We start from the raw sequence: 18,633 nt of genomic DNA, 5'->3' as shown, positions 1-18,633 counted from the left end.
ATATTAAGGGGGTTTAGACTCAGGGTTCATGTTAGGGTGTTAGGCGTAGACATAAAATTAATTTCCCCTTAGGAATCAATGGGGCTGCGTTAGGAGCTGAATGCTGCTTTTTGCAGGTGTTAGGTTTTTTCCAGCCGGCTCAGCCATATTGTTTCCTATGGGGAAATCATGCATGAGCATGTTTAGCCAGCTTACAGCTACCGTAAGCAACGCTGGTATTGAGGTGAGATGTGGAGCTAAATTCTGCTCTATGCTCACCTTTTTGCGGCTATCGCCGGGTTTAAAAAAACCTGTCATACCAGCGTTGTCTTAAGGTAGCATAAAAAAGGCTTGTTAGCAACGCACCCCTGTTACCGCAAAACTCGTAATCTCGGTGTATGAAAGCTAAGTAAAGCGATGCTCAATGAGATTCAAACAACTCATCTTTACAACAATGCCAAATATTTTACAAGATTCAAAAAATGAAACAAATTTGAACACATTTGTTTGTATCGAATTTTAGATGTTTGTACAACATACTAACATTAGTTTTAATGTCATTTTATTTCTAATGCTATATTCTACATTTAAAGGGACAGTCTACTCCAGAATTGTTTAAAAAGATAGATAAGGCATTTTTACCCATTCCCCAGTTTTACATAACCAAGATAGTTATATTAATATACTTTTTACCTCTGTGATTACCTTGTATCTAAGCTTCTGCAGACTTTTGACAGACTTGCATTTTAGTCAATCAGTGCCCTCTCATAATTAACTTCATGGGCGTGAGCACAATGTTATCTATATGGCACACATGAACTAACACACTCTAGCTGTGAAAAACTGTCAAATGCATTGAGATAAGAGGCGGCTTTTAAGGGCTTAGAACTTAACATACGAGCGTACCTAGGTTTAGCTTTCGACTAAGAAAACCAAGATAACAAAGCAAATTTGATGATAAAAGTGAATTGGAAAGTTGTTTAAAATAGCATGTCCTATCTGAATCATGAAAGATTCATTTTTACTAGACTGTCCCTTTAATAATATATATTTTTTTTCATTTTAGGTCTTAAAAGAACTAAATTTTACAGCATTATTTAGTATTGTGCCAGAGCAAAACACAATTCACAATTTTTAATACAGCCACAATTAGCACTCTAATAGTGCTCTCTTCATGCTCCATTAAAAGTACGAGAGCACTAAAAAAGGCCTTATTAATATGCTTTGGTTAAAATATTTACCCACCCACTTATAGTACCAGATTGTGAATTATTCTTTGCACTAGGTCACGCTGAAGTTAGTACACCCTACTTGATTGCATTCTGCTTTTGATCTAGCCCTATGCATTTAGGTCATTAACATGGATTCATGGTAAAAAAAAAGAAGAAATACAAATAAATGGAAACAGATTAATTCAAACACTACAATCTAAAGGGCTTATTATTATTATTATTATTATTATTATTATTATTATTCTTTATTTATGAAGTGCCATCATATTCCGCAGCGCTGTGCATGGATACAATTCATTTAAATTAAACAATACAAGACTTGTAAGAGAAAGGACAAAATTTACAAACACATACAGGAGGAATTGAGGGCCCTATTCCAGTGGGAATTTACAATCTAGAAGGGTAGGAGGTTGAGAAACATGAGGTAAGGACTGCAAGATTGAGAAAGATGTTAATGCAGAGTTAGATGAGGGAAATGTTTTTAGGTAAGATAAATATTATTGAGTTGGGTGGTAGGCTTCTCTGAACAGAACAGTCTTCAGGGAGCATTTAAAGGAAGAAAGGTTAGGACAAAGCCTGACAGTACGAGGGAGAGTGTTCCAGAGGGTAGGTGCTGCACGACAGAAGTCCTGCAGTCTAGCATGAGAGGAGCTGATAGTTGCAGATGCAAGGAGCAGGTCATTGTTGGATCTTAGTGGGCGGGCTGGAGTATACTTGTTGGTTAGAGAGGATAGGTAGAGGGGAGCGGTGTTGGTGAGCGCTTTGTATGCAAGGGTGAGAATTTTGAATTTTATTCTGCTGTGTATGGGGAGCCAATGAAGGGACTCGCAGAGAGGTGCAACAGATACAGAGCAACGGCAAAGGTAGATCAGCCTGGCAGAGGTATTTAGGATGGATTGAAGGGGGGAGAGGCGGGAAAGAGGAAGGCCAGTAAGTAGGTTATTGCAGTAGTCAAGTCAGGAAATAACAAGGGAGTGGATTATTTGCTTTGTGGTGTTAGCACACAGAAAAGGTTAAATCTTGGAAATGTTGCATAGATGGTTGTGGCAGGATGTAGAAAGCGATTGGATATGGGGGGTGAAGGATAGATTTGAGTCAAGTGTAACTCTGAGGCAGCAGACTTGGGGCGATGGGGAAATGGTGATGCCGTCAACAGGGATAGAGAAGTCATAAGTCGGCGTAGAGCTTGAGGGGGGGATAAGAAGTAGCTCAGTCTTGGATATGTTAATCTTTAAGTGGTGAGAGGCCATCCAGGAAGAAATACCAGATAAGCAGTTGCTGACATGAGAAAGGACAGAGGGAGAGAGAGCAGGGGTGGAGAGGTAGATCTGGGTGTCATCAGCATAGAGGTGATATTTGAAGCCATAACTGTTGATAAGTTAAACCGGCGAAGAAGTATAAATGGAGAAGAGTAGAGGACCCAGAACAGTTCCTTGAGGTACTCCAGCAGACAGAGGCATTGGAGAGGAGGAGTCGCCGGCAAATAGCAAAGAAAAAGACCTGTGAGAAAGATAAGAGTGAATCCAGGAAAGAGCAGTGTCACTGAGGCCAAAAGAGCTAAGGGTCTGTAGGAGGAGGGGGTGGTCAACTGTGTTGAAAGCAGCTGAGAGGTCAAGTAAGATGAGTATAGAGTAGTGGCCAATATTTTTAGCAGAGAGAAGATCGTTAGTAACCTTGGTAAGGGCAGTCTCGGTTGAGTGTTTGGGGCGGAATCCGGATTGCAGGGGGTCAAGCAAGGAGTTGGCGGACAGTAAGTGGATTAGGCGATTGTAAACTAGTTTTTCAAGGAGTTTTGAAGGGGCTTAAAGGGACATTGTACACTAGATTTTTCTTTGCATAAATGTTTTGTAGATGATTCATTTATATAACCCATCAGGTAGTGTTTTAATAATGGTTTTGCTTATTTTTTAATAACATTGTGTTGATTTCCAGACTCCTAACCAAGCCCCAAAGTTCTAGATGTATATTTATGTATACAGACTTCAGATTGCTTATGTTTGTATAATGTGTCTTTTCATTTGCAGGGGGGGGGGGGCTCCCCGCCTAACCTCATCAACAGTGCTAAACTGGGAGCTCCTAAGTAACAGCTAGATTACGAGTTATACGCGCTATAGGGAATTGAACGAATGCAACAATTGTTAGGTTATTTTTTTTTTGAAAATAATTTTTTTATTGAAGTTAAAGCATATATCGTCTAAACAGAGACTCGCCCTAAGGCAAAAGTTACAACAGATAGAATAATACATTGTCTATACAAGTACATTATTGAGAGAGCAATATGCACATACAGCAAGAAAAAAAAAAATACATTTCAATTCTGGTTATGAGGATAGACAATATCTTTGGCGAGATAAAATAGAACTTCTTTTATATTATCAGCGTATGAACTCCACATTCTAGTAAAATATTCTCTAAGACCAAAATATCAGCCTGTGGAGGCTTAACATAAGTATCAGCCACTCTTGGGCCGAGATATAAAAGGGGGGGGGATATTCAGCGGGTAAGCACCGCTATATGTATAAGGATAGAGGTGGGGGAGGGGGGGCGGAGCTATATTTAAGTGTAAGTAGCATAGGGTGAATGTGAGCTACATAACATCTGATGATATGGGTGTTCTCAAAGAGTATGCAAATTGAGTGGCTTTTCATCGATGCTACTAAGGGCTTTGCTATATAGATATAGTTAGGTTATGTAGCCCAGGGGCTTAATTGGGAATACACTCATCTTTAATGAAACTAGTGCAATATCTAATTCTGGAATTATCAAAAATAACAAATGGGGTGGTATGTTCATAAGTCATGTAACTAGAAAATTTAACTGCTAAGCTAACTCATGTAATGTGATAGTTGTGCAAAATCCTAAGCAGGAGCTGGTACACATTACATACAGTAAAATTGTGGGGGGATATTGTCATGCGTACTGTTACCTAACAACACAAAACATATAAACCTCAGTAGTACACTAAATTTATAATTCTCATTAAGCGCAATCTAGTTGGAATATGCACATACCATGAGCTCTAAATTCCTAGAGGAGGTAATATGAACATGCTAGTGTAGTGTAAGAGTCCTGTGCCATAAGGGCTAAATATCTAGATAGGGTAATATAAGGCACAAACCTACTAGGATTATGTAAGATATATGTACGATGTGAGCAAAATATCTAGAGGTAGTAACATTTTACCTGCGTTAGTAGTAAATATTAACTGTAGAGGGGGAGAGGTAGGATTTCAAAAATTTACTAAGGTTTTACAGATACTGTTCTGTTTCCCATAGTTTAAAGCTCCCTAGATTAGGTTACAGCAAAACAATGACCCCAACATCTCAGCAAAAGCAGGGATGTGATTGTAAAACTAACTACCTACTAAATGCATAGTACCTGACACACTGGCAGCTCTAAATGCATGAGAACCATCCTGGTATATACCCAAATGACGAGACAATAAAACCTAGCATTTAGTCATAGCATATTAACTAAAGCACACAATAAAGAAGTTGGAACATGTGGCATAGAGAAGTATAACAAACAGCACACTACAATCAAATAGATCGTATTCTGAAGTGTAGAATAATATAGTTAAATAAAGCAATTGAGCACTTGAGTAAGTTAGCATAACACAAACACACAGTGATAGACCATTACCAGTGTCACTGAAACGTACCTTGAACATCATAGAACAGTTAAACAACTATAGAAACATCGCATATAGAGGGGCATTAAAATAATGATTACCGGTTGCATAAATATGTAAACAGGCAGATCAGGCTAATTAGCCATCATACAAAATAGAACCTGAGCAGAATCATGTTAGCAGACTACACAAGATTTATATATTGGAAGACTGCTACACATCAGAATTAAGGCCATTTCTTAGCCCACACCAGTTCTTTGGGATATATGTAAGTCTTTGTCAGCAAGAATAGTCCTGAATTGTTCCGCCATCACAGGTATGGGGTTCCCTTTTCCTATCTTGTGCACCTTCTCTATATTCCAAGGCTCACCTCTTCTCCAGTGTAGCGAGCTTGGACGGACTGCCTGGTAGAAAAATAGCCGGCCGGTGTAGGAGTGCGGCAACGCCCCTGGAGCTACCAGGGGGAGCCCCGTAGAAGGATCCGGTTCTCCGGTCGTCAACGGCTGTCTGTGCAGGCTCCCAGGGCCCAACTGGTGCTCCGCTGTGTCTGCCCACCTGAGTAACTGCTGCCTCTGAGTATTACAGATAGTAGTGCCGTCCGAACCTCTCTTACTGAGGTGCAGAGAATTAGGCGCTAGTGGCCTCGCATCCGAAATCTCCCCTGCATTTTGAGCAGGCAAAGTGGAATCCCCCTCGCTGGGAGGAGACTGTAGATGTCCATGTTGCGAGTCATGTTCAAAAGCGGACGCCATTTTCTTATCCATAAGTGACTGTATGCGTGGATATGCTTTTGTGACACACAATAATTTCTGAAAATTACTGTCCATCTTCAGTACAAGAGCGCTCAGAAGCGCATGAATTTCATTATATTGCTTTTCCTCCATGTTGGGTATTAGCTTTGTCCCCTCTTGTTAGTAGCACAGGGGCTCCGCTGCGCCCAGCCGGTGCCGGGGAATGTGCTGTTATTAGAAAGTCTCTGCTAAGCCTATCCAGTAGATCGATAGCTCGGTAACGCAGATATCATCTGCCCAAATCAGATCAATATAGAAAAAATTCTTAATGTGCCAGAAGTATAAGCTTTTTGTGTTCAAAAGTCAGGAGCTCTAGCATGGCACGTCTTGCTGCTTCGGTTCCTGGCTCCACCCCCCCCCAATTGTTAGGTTATTTAACCCCCTATAGCGCAGCAATTACAAGTTTTCAAACAGCCGGCTTGTGCATGCACAAAATACTAATGCTGTTTGTCCATGCTTTCCCCATAGACATCACTGGGGAGAGCTGGTCAGAAAAAAGTCTAACACCTTCGATCGCAGAAAGAAAACTCTGTAACGCAGCCCCATTGATGTCTATGGGGGAAAAAAAAGATACTGTTTAAACCTAACACCCTAAAATAAACCCCACGTCTAAACACCCCTAATCTGCTGCTCCTGACATCGCCACCACCTACATAATGTTATTAACCCCTAATCTGCCACTCCCGTTATCGCCGCCACCTAAATAAAACTATTAACCCCTAATCTTCCGCTCCTGATATCGCTGCCACTATACTAAAGTTATTAACCCCTATTGCCCTGCACCCCAACATCGCCCACACTATAATAAATCTATTGACCCCTATTCCACCGCTCCCCGACATCGCTGCCACTAAATAAAGTTATTAACCCCTGAACCTCTGGCCTCCCACATCACTACCAATAAATAAACCTATTAACCCCTAAACCGCCAGCCCCCCACATCGCAACTACCTAAATTAAACTATATTAACCCTAACATAATCCTAAACCTAACCATAACCCTAACACCCCTTAACTTTAACATAATTAAAATATAGCTAAATTAAACTTACAATTATTAACTAAATAATATCTATTTAAAACTAAATACATACTTACTTGTGAAATAAAACCTAAGCTAACTACAATATAACTAATAGTTATATTGTAGCTAGCTTAGGTTTTATTTTTATTTCACAGGTTAAGTTTGTATTTATTTTAACTAGGTAGACTAGTGGTTGACTAGTTAGTAAATAGTTATTAACTATTTACTAACTACCTAGTTAAAATAAATACAAACTTACCTGTGAAATAAAACCTAAGCTACCTTACACTAAAACCTAACATTAAAAAAAAAAAACTACCATTACCAAAAATAAGAAACACTAAAAATAAAAAAAACCTACCATTACAAAAGATAACAAACGTATGGCTAGATTACGAGTTGTGCATTAAGTAGTGATGTTGCGAACCTAAAAATGTGGGTTCGCGAACGTCGAACGCGAACTTCCACAACTGTTCACGAACGTGCGAACCGGGTGAACCGCCATAGACTTCAATAGGCAGGCGAACTTTAAAACCCACAGGGACTCTTTCTGGCCACAATAGTGATGGCAAAGTTGTTTCAAGGGGACTAACACCTGGACTGTGGCATGCCGGAGGGCGATCCATGGAAAAACTCCCATGGAAAATTACATAGTTGATGCAGAGTCTGGTTTTAATCCATAAAGGGCATAAATCACCTAACATTCCTAAATTGTTTGGAATAACGTGCTTTAAAACATCAGGTATGATGTTGTATCGATCAGGTAGTGTAAGGGTTACGCCCTCTTCACAGTGACAGACCATACTCCCCGTTTAAAGGGACAGTCTACACCAGAATTTTTATTGTTTTAAAAGATAGATAATCCCTTTATTACCCATTTCCCAGTTTTGCAGTCTAGCCAATCAGTGCCTGCTCCCAGATAACTTCTCGTGCACGAGCACAGTGTTATCTATATGAAATACGTGAACTAACACCCTCTAGTGGTGAAAAACTGTTAAAATGCAATCTGAAAGAGGTGGGCTTCAAGGTCTAAGAAATTAGCATATGAACCTCCTAGGTTAAGCTTTCAACTAAGAATACCAAGAGAACAAAGCAAAATTGGTGATAAAAGTAAATTGGAAAATTGTTTAAAATTACATGCTCTATCTGAATCATGAAAGTTTATTTTGGCCTAGACTGTCCCTTTAACGCACCGCAAACAACCGCAAACAACTGCAAACTCCCCATTTGCACAAGGTTGGATACCAAGGTAGCCATGTCCCGTTCCTTGTCCTCACTGATGTCATTGAAGGTCTCTTCCTCCACCCAGCCACGTACAACACCAAGGGTCCCCGAAAGGTGACAACAAGCCCCCTGGGACGCCTGCTGTGTTTTGTCTTCCACCTCCTCAAAGCCACCTTCCTCCTCTGACTCCTCTTCTTCAGACTCCTCTCTCTGCGTTGCCTCTCTCTGCATTATTATAAGGTGTGTTAAGTAGTACTATTCCTATCAGTTTAATCCCTGTTACGTCCCCTATCAGGGGACGTGTATATGGCATCGATTTTAGGAACCGGGAGATGGGAAAAGATGCTTGGTCGGACCTCCTACTTCAAATTTGGGGCACTGCGGGTGCAATCTAATGTGCCACCAGATAGGAGTGGTGTGTTAAGTAGTTCTATTCTTATCAGTTTAATCCCTGTTACGTCCCCTATCAGGGGATGCGTATATGGCATCAAATTTAGGAACCGGGAGATGGAAAAAGATTCTTGGTCGGTCCTCCTACTTCAAATTTGGGGCACTGCGCGTGCAATCTAATGTGCCACCAAATAGGAGTGGTGTGTTAAGTAGTTCTATTCTTATCAGTTTAATCCCTGTTACATCCCCTATCAGGGGACGTGTATATGGCATCGATTTTAGGAACCGGGAGATGGAAAAAAATGCTTGATCGGTCCTCCTACTTCAAATTTGGGGCACTGCGCGTGCTATCTAATGTGCCACCAGATATGAGTGGTGTGTTAAGTAGTTCTATTCTTATCAGTTTAATCCCTGTTACGTCCCCTATCAGGGGACGTGTATATGGCATCGATTTTAGGAACCGGGAGATGGAAAAAAATGCTTGGTCGGTCCTCCTACTTCAAATTTGGGGCACTGCGCGTGCAATCTAATGTGCCACCAGATAGGAGTGGTGTGTTAAGTAGTACTATTCCTATCAGTTTAATCCCTGTTATGTGCCTTTTTTTTATTTGGTTTATGAAGCCACAGTGCAGCACCAGAGGCCAGAAAAATTAGTCATGTACACATGCCTGAAAAATTAGGTATTGTTGCAGCCTCTGCTGTAGCAGCGGCCAGAAAAATTGATGTTTGTTTCCCAGACAGAAAGTGCCCTAAAACATTGCGGCTTGAACCCTAGTTGGTGGTGGATAAGTCACGCAAGTCATCCGGCATTTCCGGCATTCGAAGATCAAATACAGCAGCGTGTGGACCATTTTTAGCCCAAGGCAGCTCATCTCATCAGGCCTTTTTTAGTCGAATGTATCACCCACTGTCAGTCCCTTCGGGATCCATCCCTCATTCATCTTAATAAAGGTGAGGTAATCTAGACTTTTTTGACCTAGGCGACTTCTCTTCTCAGTGACAATACCTCCTGCTGCACTGAAGGTCCTTTCTGACAGGACACTTGAAGCGGGGAAGGCCAGAAGTTCTATCGCAAATTGGGATAGCTCCGGCCACAAGTCAAGCCTGCACACCCAGTAGTCAAGGGGTTCATCGCTCCTCAGAGTGTCGATATCTGCAGTTAAGGCGAGGTAGTCTGATACCTGTCGGTCAAGTCGTTCTCTGAGGGTGGACCCCGAAGGGCTGTGGCGATGCGTAGGACTTAAAAAGCCCTGCATGTCCTCCATCAACAACACATCTGTAAAGCGTCCTGTCCTTGCCGGCGTCGTCGTGGGAGGAGGAGGATTACTTTCACCTCTTCCCCTGTTAGATTCCCGTTGTGCTATGACATCACCCTTATACGCTGTGTAAAGCATACTTTTTAATTTATTTTGGAACTGCTGCATCCTTTCCGACTTGCGGTAATTCGGTAACTTTTCAGGCACTTTATGCTTATACCGGGGGTCTAGTAGCGTGGACACCCAGTACAGGTCATTCTCCTTCAGCTTTTTTATATGAGGGTCCCTCAACAGGCACGACAGCATGAAAGACCCCATTTGCACAAGGTTGAATGCCGAGCTACTCATGTCCCGTTCCTCATCCTCAGTGATCTCACTGAAGGTATCTTCTTCCCCCCAGCCATGTACAACACCACAGGTACCAGATAGGTGACAACAAGCACCCTGGGATGCCTGTTGTGGTTGGTCTTCCTCCTCCTCCTCAAAGCCACATTCCTCCTCTGACTCCTCTTACTCACAATCCTCTTCCAGCGTTGCCGCAGGTCCAGCAAGTGATGCTCATAAGGCTGTTTCTGGTGGTGATGGTGACCACAACTTTTCCTCTTCCTCTTCATGCTCATCTACGGCCTGATCCAGCACTCTTCACAGGGCACGCTCCAGGAAGAATACAAATGGTATGATGTCGCTGATGGTGCCTTCGGTGCGGCTGACTAGGTTTGTCACATCCTCAAAAGGATGCATGAGCCTACAGGCATTGCGCATGAGCGTCCAGTAACGTGGCAAAAAAAATACCAGCTCCGCAGAAGGCTGTCCTAGCACCCCGTTCATACAAATAGTCGTTAACGGCTTTTTCTTGTTGGATCAGACGGTCGAACATTAGGAGTGTTGAATTCCAACGTGTTGGGCTGTCGCAAGTCAAGCGCCTCACTGGCATGTTTTTTCGTTGCTGGATATCTGAAAAGTGCACCATGGCCATGTAGGAACACCTGAAATGGCCACACACCTTCCTGGCCTGCTTTAGGATGTCCTGTAAGCCTGGGTACTTATGCACAAAGCGTTGTACGATCAGATTACACACATGTGCCATCTTGCCCAAATTCAATGCCGCCACCAAATTTCTTCCGTTGTCACTAACCACTTTGCCGATCTCCAGTTGGTGCAGAGTCAGCCACTGAGCCACCTTTGCATTCAGGGCAGACAGGAGTGCTGGTCCGGTGTGACTCTCTGCTTTCAGGCAAGTCAACCCCAAGACGGCGTGACACTGCCGTATCCGGGATGTGGAATAGTACCTGGGGAGCTAGGGGGGTGCCGTTGATGTGGAGCAAGACGCAGCAGCAGAAGAGGACTCAGCCGAGGAGGTTATGGAAGAGGATGTAGTAGGAGGAGTAGAGGAGGTGGCAGCAGGCCTGCCTGCAAGTCGTGGTGGTGTCACCAACTCCTCTGCAGAGCCACGCATTCCATGCTTGGCAGCCGTCAGCAGGTTTACCCAATGCACAGTGTAGGTGATATACCTGCCCTGACCATGCTTTGAAGACCAGGTATCAGTTGTCATATGGACCCTTGCCACAACACTGTGTGCCAGTCATGCCATTACTTCCTTTTGCACAATTGAGTACAGGTTGGGGATTGCCTTTTGTGCAAAGAAATTTTGGCCTGGAACCTTCCACTGCGGTGTCCCAATAGCTACAAATTTTTTGAATGCCTCAGACTCCACCAGCTTGTATGGTAAAAGCTGGTGGGCTAAGAGTTCAGTCAAGCCAGCTGTCAGATGCCGGGCAAGGGGGTGACTTTGTGACATTGGCTTCTTACGCTCAAACATGTCCTTGACAGACACCTGACTGTGGGCAGATGAGCAGGAACTGCTCAAGGTGAGAGACGGAGTGGCGGATGGTTGAGAGGGGGCAAGGAAGACAGCAGTGGTTGACGTGGCTGAAGATGCTGGAGCAGGAGGAGGATGGCTGCTTTTAGTTTGTGTGCTGCTTGTACTCATGTGTTGATCCCATAGGCGTTTGTGATGTGCGATCATGTGCCTTCGCAAAGCAGTTGTACCTAGGTGGGTATTGGACTTCCCACAACTCAGTTTCTTTTGGCACTGGTTGCAAATGGCATTGCTGTTATCAGAGGCAGACACACAAAAAAATGCCACACTGCTGAGCTCTGCAATGACGGCATTCTGGTGGTGGCAACAGCATGCGTTGATTGGCGTGCTGTCTGGCTGACCACGGGTGCCGATGCATGCTGTCTGACTGTGCCACTAGCTCCTTGCGATGACCCCCCCTCCTTCCAACTCGTCTCCTCCTCCTCTCTGTCTCCCCATCTGAACTTTCCCCCTGTTCTTCTTCTCTTCTAGCGGGCACCCACGTGACATCCACGGACGCATCGTCATCATCAACTGCTTCATTTGTATCTGACAAGTCAACAAAGGAAGCAGCAGCGGGTACAACATCATCACACCGTACGTCCATGTGTGTAATGCTGCCTGACTGAGACATATCCCTGTTATCTACATCCTCTGGCAATAATGGTTGCGCATCACTATCACTCATTTCTTCCAACTGATGTGTAAATAACTCCTCTGACAGATCAAGTGAAGCGGCTGTGGTGCTAGTGTTGGTGGTGGCGGCAGGCGGGTGAGTGGTAACTTGAGAGGTGCCCGAAGCTAAGCTGGAGGAGGATGGTGCGTCAAGGTTCCGAGCGGAAGCTGTAGAAGAATGGGTGTCCTGTGCTAGCCAGTCAACTATGTCCTCAGAGTCAGAAATGTTCGAGTTCGGGGTACGTGGCCTCTGAACACTGGGCATTATTCTAGGGCCAAAGGGAATCACAGCACCACGAACAAGACGGCCCCTGCGGGGTGTCCTGCCTCTGCCTGTCATTTTTTTTCCGATTAGTGGTACTATGCGTGGAAGCTACTGTGACAACAGATATGAGTGGCACTGTGCACTGGTAGAAGTTGGCAGAGTAGCCGCTGTAGGCCTGACACACACGCTTGCAGACAACTAACTGCTATTCAGTCTATTACAGTCAAAATTGTATTTTTTTTTAAATGTACACTACTGTTACACCAGATATGAGTTGCACTGCTGTGACACTGTGCCCTGGCAGGCACTGAAACGCACACGTGTGAAGGAAACTGACTGCTATTATTTAACACAGTCAAAAAAGTGTTGTTTTTTTATATTTAAACTACTGTTACACCAGATAGGAGTTGCACTGGGGTGACACTGTGCCCTGGCAGGCAGGCACTGAAACGCACACGTGTGAAGGAAACTGACTGCTATTATTTAACACAGTCAAAAAAGTGTTTTTTTTTTATATTTAAACTACTGTTACACCAGATATGAGTTGCAATGGGGTGACACTGTGCCCTGGCAGGCAGGCACTGAAACGCACACGTGTGAAGGAAACTGACTGCTATTATTTAACACAGTCAAAAAAGTGTTGTTTTTTTTAAATCTACACTACTGTTACACCACATATGAGTTGCACTGGGGTGACACTGTGCCCTGGCAGGCAGGCACTGAAACGCACACGTGTGAAGGAAACTGACTGCTATTATTTAACACAGTCAAAAAAGTGTTGTTTTTTTATATTTAAACTACTGTGACGCCAGATATGAGTTGCACTGGGGTGACACTGTGCCCTGGCAGGCAGGCACTGAAATGCACACGTGGGAAGGAAACTGACTGCTATTATTTAACACAGTCAAAAAAGTGTTGTTTTTTTATATTTAAACTACTGTTACACCAGATAGGAGTTGCACTGGGGTGACACTGTGCCCTGGCAGGCAGGCACTGAAACGCACACGTGTGAAGGAAACTGACTGCTATTATTTAACACAGTCAAAAAAGTGTTGTTTTTTTTAAATCTACACTACTGTTACACCAGATAGGAGTGGTGGCACTGGGCAAGTGGGCACAGTATACGCTGTGAGCCTGACACACACGCTGGCAGGCAGGCAACTGCAATTAGATTACACAGGAAAAAAAAAAAAAGCAGCCCTAAAAAGGGCTTTTTGGGGTGCTGTCCTTACAGCAGAGATCAGATGAGTCCTTCAGGACTGTAGTGGACACTGAATACACTAGCCTATCTATCGATTTCCCTATTAATCAGCAGCAGCTACACTGTCCCTCCTCTCCCTAAGAATGCAGCTTCCGAATGAATCTAAATTGGATGCTGTCCAGGAGGTAGGAGGGTCTGGGAGGGAGGGTCTGCTGCTGATTGGCTGGAATGTGCCTGCTGACTGTGAGGTACAGGGTCAAAGTATTACTCAATGATGACAAATAGGGGCGGATCGAACATTGCATATGTTCGCCTCCGCGGCAAACGTGAACATGCTATATTCGCCGGGAACTATTCGCCGGCGAACTATTCGCGACATCACTAGCATTAAGGTAAAAAGCAGTGTTAACAGGTCCTAACACCCATAAACTACCTATTAACCCCTAAACCGATGGCCTCCCGCATCGCAAACACTATAATAAAATATTAACCCCTAATTTGCCGCTCCGGACATCGCCGCTACTATAATAAACATATTAACTCTTAAACCGGTGCACTCCCACCTCGCAAACACTAGTTAAATATTATTAACCCCTAATCTGCCGCCCCTAACCTCGCCGCCACCTACATTATACTTATTAACCCCTCATCTTCCGCTCCAGACATCGCCGCAACCTACATTATATTCATTAACCCCTAATTTTCTGCCCCCAACATCGTCGCCACCTACCTACATTTATTAACCACTAATCTGCCGTCCCCAACGTCACCACCACTATTCTAAATTTATTAACCCTTTAAACCTAAGTCTAACCCTAACCCTAACACCCCCTAACTTAAATATAATTTAAATAAATATAAATAAAATTACTATTAATAACTAAATAATTCCTATTTAAAACTAAATACTTACCTGTAAAATAAACCCTAAGCTAGCTACAATATAACTAATAGTTACATTGTAGCTAGCTTAGGGTTTATTTTTATTTTACAGGCAAGTTTGTATTTATTTTAACTAGGTAGAATAGTTACTAAATAGTTATTAACTATTTAATAACTACCTAGCTAAAATAAATACAAATTTACCTGTAAAATAAAACCTAACCTATGTTACAATAACACCTAACACTACACTACAATTAAATAACTTACCTAAATGAAATACAATTAAATAAATTAAAATAAATTAGTTAAATCACAAAAAAACACTAAATTACAGAAAATAAAAAACAAATTACAGATCTTTAAACTAATTACACCTAATCTAAGATCCCTATCAAAATAAAAAAGCCCCCCCAAAATAAAAAAAACCCTAGTCTAAACTAAACTACCAATAGCCCTTAAAAGGGCCTTTTGCGGGGCATTGCCCCAAAGAAATCAGCTCTTTTACCTGTAAAAAAAATACACACAACCCCCAACAGTAAAACCCACCACCCACACAACCAACCCCCCAAATAAAAGCCTAACTAAAAAAACCTAAGCTCCCCATTGCCCTGAAAAGGGCATTTGGATGGACATTGCCCTTAAAAGGGCATTTAGCTCTATCGCTGCCCAAAGCCCTAACCTAAAAAAATAAACCCACCCAATACACCCTTAAAAAATCCTAACACTAACCCCCGAAGATTCACTTACCGGGAGAAGTCTTCATCCAAGCGGCAAGAGGTCCTCAATGAAGCCAGCAGAATTGGTCCTCCAGACGGGCAGAAGTTTTCATCCAGACGGTATCTTCTATCTTCATCTATCTCCATTTTCAAGACATCCGGCGCAGAGCATCCTCTTCAAACAACGGCTTCTTCAGAATGAATATCTCTTTAAGTGACGTCATCCAAGTTGGCGTCCCTTATATTCCGATTGGCTGAGAGAATTTTATCAGCCAATCGGAATTAAGGTAGAAAAAATCCTTTTGGCTGATGCAATCAGCCAATTGGATTGAACTTCAATCCTATTGGCCGATCCAATAGGGTTGAGCTTGCATTCTATTGGCTGATTAGAACAGCCAATAGAATGCCAGCTCAATCCTATTGGCTGATTGCATCAGCCAATAGGATTTTTTCTACCTTAATTACAATTGGCTGATAGAATTCTATCAGCCAATTGGAATCTAAGGGACATCATCTTGGATGACATCACTTAAAGAGATATTCATTCCGAAAAAGCCGTCGATTGAAGAGGATGCTCCGCGCCGGATGTCTTGAAGATGGAGCCGCTCCGCATCGGAAGGATGAAGATAGAAGATGCCGTCTGGATGAAGACTTCTGCTTGTCTGGAGGACCATTTCTGCCCGTCTGGAGGACCACTTCTGCCGGCTTCATTGAGGACATCTTGCCGCTTGGATGAAGACTTCTCCCGGTAAGTGAATCTTCGGGGGTTAGTGTTAGGATTTTTTAAGAGTGTAGTGGGTGGGTTTAATTTTTAGGTTAGGGCTTTGGGCAGCAATAGAGCTAAATGCCCTTTTAAGGGCAATGCCCATCCAAATGCCCTTTTCAGGGCAATGGGGAGCTTAGGTTTTTTTAGTTAGGCTTTTATTTGGGGGTTGGTTGTGTGGGTGGTGGGTTTTACTTTTGGGGGGGTTGTTTGTATTTTTTTTTTACAGGTAAAAGAGCTGATTACTTTGGGGCAATGCCCCGCAAAAGGCCCTTTTAAGGGCTATTGGTAGTTTAGTTTAGGCTAGGGTTTTTTATTTTGGGGGGGCTTTTTTTATTTTGATAGGGCTCTTAGATTAGGTGTAATTAGTTTAAAGATCTGTAATTTGTTTTTTATTTTCTGTAATTTGGTGTTTTTTTGGTGATTTAGCTAATTTAATTTAATTTAATTTATTTAATTGTATTTCATTTAGGTAAGTTATTTAATTGTAGTGTAGTGTTAGGTGTTATTGTAACATAGGTTAGGTTTTATTTTACAGGTAAATTTTTATTTATTTTAGCTAGGTAGTTCTTAAATTGTTAATAACTATTTAGTAACTATTATACCTAGTTAAAATAAATACAAACTTGCCTGTAAAATAAAAATAAACCCTAAGCTAGATACAATGTCACTATTAGTTATATTGTAGCTAGCTTAGGGTTTATTTTATAGGTAAGTATTTAGTTTTAAATAGGAATTATTTAGTTATTAATAGTAATTTTATTTAGATTTATTTAAATTATATTTAAGTTAGGGGGTGTTAGGGTTAGGGTTAGACTTAGATTTAGGGGTTAATACATTTAATATAGTGGCGGTGACATTGGGGGTGGCAGATTAGGGGTTAATAAGTGTAGGTAGGTTGCGGTGACATTGGGGGTGGGAGATTAGGGGTTAATAAATATAATGATGGGGTCGGCGATGTTGGGGGCAGCAGATTATGGGTTAATAAGTATAATGTAGGTGGCGGAGATGTCCGGAGCGGCAGATTAGGGGTTAATAAGTATAATGCAGGTGTTGGCGATGTCGGGGCGGCAGAATAGGGGTTAATAAGTGTAAGATTAATGGTGTTTAGACTTGGGGTTCATGTTAGGGTGTTAGGTGTAAACATAAAATGTGTTTCCCCATAGAATCAATGGGGCTGCGTTACGGAGCTTTACACTGTTTTTTGGCATGTGTTAGACTTTTTCTCAGCCGGCTCTCCCCATTGAGGTCTATGGGGAAATCATGCACGAGCACGTACAACCAGCTCACCGCTGACTTAAGCAGCGCTGGTATTGGAGTGCGGTATAGAGCTCAATTTTGCTCTACGCTCACTTCTTGCCTTTTAACGCCGGGTTTTTAAAAATCCGTAATACCAGTGCTGCAGGTAAGTGAGCGGTGAGAAAAAACTGCACGGTAGCACCGCATACCGCAAGACGTAATCTAGGCAAAAATTATCCAAAATAATAAAAATTATTCCTATTCTAATACCCTTTTAAAAAAATAAAAAGCCCACCCCAAAATAAAATAAGCCTAATCTATAATAAACTAAAAAAGGGCCCTTAAAAGAGCCTTTTTGTGGGCCCTTTAAAGGGCCTTTTTGTGGGCCCTTAAAAGGGCCTTTTGTAGGACATTGCCCTAAAGATAATGGCTCTTTTCCTACAAAAGAAAAACTAACACCCCCTAACAGTATACAAACCCCCACCCCCCAAACCCGCAAAATAAAAATAAAGTAAAACCTAATCTACCCATTGTCCTGAAAAGGGCATTTGTATGGGCATTGCCGTTAAAAGGGCATTTAGCTCTTATTCCTGCCCTTAAAGGGCATTCAGCTCTTTTGTGAAATGCCCAAGCCCTAATCTAAAAATAAAAACCCACCCCAAAACGAAAAAAATGCATTTCACAAAATAACAAACAAATTATCAAAAATAATAAGTTATTCCTATTCTAATACCCATTTTAAAAAAACACCTCAAAATAAAAACCTAATCTAGAATAAACTACCAATAGCCCTTAAAATGGCCTTTTGTAGGGCATTTGTATGGGCATTGCCCTTAAAAGGGCATTTAGCTCTTTTACAAGACCAAACCCTAAACTAAAAAAAAACAACACCCAAATACACCCTTAAAAAAAAACTATCACTAACCCCTAAAGATCCACTCACAGTTTTTGAAGTCCTGCTTGAACGATCTTCATCCAGGTGGTGAAGTCCTCATCCAGGCGGCAAGAAGTCTTCATCCAGACGGCCTCTTCTATCTTCATCCAGCCAATAGAATTTCAGTAGCTCTCAACCTATTGGCTGATTTGAATTTCCAAAATCAAATCAGCCAATAGGAATGCAAGGGACGCCATTTTGAATCGTGTCCCTTGCATTGAAGATTCAGTATACGGCAGCAACCGTATGAAGAGGAAGCTCTGAGCCAGGTGTCTTCAGGATCTGCGCCGCCGGGATGAAGATAGAAGATGGCACTTGGATGAAGATAAAAGCGGCTGCCTGGATGAAGACTTCTCGCCGCCTGGATGAGGACTTTGCCGCCTGGATGAAGATAGAAGAGGCCGCCTGGATAAAGATTTCTCGCCACCTGAATGAAGCCTTCGCTGCCTGGATGAAGTTCGTTCAAGCGGGACTTCAAAATTTGTAAGTGGATCTTCGGGGGTTAGTGATAGGTTTTTTTAAGGGTTTTTTTTGGGTGTTTTTTTTTTAGTTTAGGGTTTGGGCTTGTAA

Source organism: Bombina bombina, chromosome 3 (assembly GCF_027579735.1).
Source record: "Bombina bombina isolate aBomBom1 chromosome 3, aBomBom1.pri, whole genome shotgun sequence".
Taxonomy (NCBI): domain Eukaryota; kingdom Metazoa; phylum Chordata; class Amphibia; order Anura; family Bombinatoridae; genus Bombina; species Bombina bombina.
This window is presented reverse-complemented; position numbering follows the sequence as displayed.